Raw genomic sequence first — 1,637 nt, 5'->3', positions numbered from 1 at the left:
TAGTTGGATCTTAATATTCAATATGTCTTTTAATTAGTAACATTTTTTAACATTATATAAAAAATAACTTTGATCAAGTAGTTAATTTATTTGTTTATTTAAATATTTGATTTTGTATATATAAATTTTTAAATGAGGTTTAAATTCATTTTCGGATTGAGAGATACCCAAAAAAAAAATCAAATACAGTATAATAAATTCAAATGTGATATATGTAAAAAATAATTACTAAATTGAACATTCAATTATTTATTTATTTTTGTACGTAGGAAACTCAACTAGTAATCATTATTCTTTAAGAGCGTGTTTGTGAGTTTTGATTTAGAAATTTTAGAAGATACAAAAAGACTTTAAAGGGTTTGGCTTTATTTACGAATTTTATTTATAATTCAACGAATAAGATCTTTTAGATAATTTTTATTAATACATTGAATAAAATAGATAAAAATTTAATAGCAACCTCTTGCCATGATAGAATGCGCGTGCTTGCTAGTTTGGGAATGTACCTACGTACATACATAGTACATTCATTTATACTATGATAAATAATGTTTGTATTTTTTGTATATTTTTATTTTATTTTATAAAGAATGTAAAAAAAATTATACAACAATAATACATATAACATTTTTATGGTGAAAACTCAGGTGCAGTCGACTTCACGTGAAATTAATAGTCGAGAGTCGTTACATAAAAATTTAGTCAAATCAGTCAAATCATTTAACAGCTCTTAGTTATCAATTTTACGTGAAATCAACTGCATCTGAGTTTACACCCATCTTTATACATGAATTAGGTGTGGTAGTAACAAATAGTGGAGTAGTAGTGGCGCCTTTTGTTTCAAAATGGTGACCCAATAATGTAATGGATATCAACACTGTCGTTACTGTGTCATGTTTTCTGCATGGCATGCATATATCATGTCTCTTACCATCGGGGCCCCATTCTGCATTCTGCACTACCTCCTCCTCTCTCTTTATTTACATCCTCCACACATCGTTGTTAATTTTGATGAGAACTCAGCTGCAGTTAAAGTTGATAGTAAAAAATTATTAAATAATAATTTAATTAAATCTATTAAATTATATAAGATTAAACCACCAAAAGAGTAATCATGAAAGATTAATTTGCTGACAAAAGTAACCATAAAAGATTATAACACTTCATATGTTTATAATTGATTAGTTTTGTTTGTCAAAAATAGCCAATAGACGATTACTCTAATAGATCATAGGAAGAGAAATGTTAACATACATAGCCATGAAGATTGAGAAGAAGATTAAAAGTAAAATCAAAGCTACGAGAATATGACTTATGTACGTGGTTATTTTTGTCAAACAGATCTAATCATTTGTGGGCATATCAGAAGTTATGATTTTTTATGGTTACTTTTGTCGCGAATCAATCTTTTATGGTTACTTTTGGTGGTTTAGTCTAATAATTTTTTTATTATTAATTTTATGTTAAAATAAATATACATAAATATTCACCTTTAATTTATTTTATTATTACACCAAAACAAAAGTGTTTTAGGTTTTGAATGTTTTATAAGCTAGCAAAGGTACCTAGAGTCAGCAAAGGAGTATTTTCAATGAACTGTGCAAATTAAAGTAATCATTTTAAAAAATTATTACCTT

This window comes from Arachis ipaensis, chromosome B05 (genome assembly GCF_000816755.2).
Source record: "Arachis ipaensis cultivar K30076 chromosome B05, Araip1.1, whole genome shotgun sequence".
NCBI classification, from domain to species: domain Eukaryota; kingdom Viridiplantae; phylum Streptophyta; class Magnoliopsida; order Fabales; family Fabaceae; genus Arachis; species Arachis ipaensis.
Note: the sequence above shows the minus strand (reverse complement) of the source record.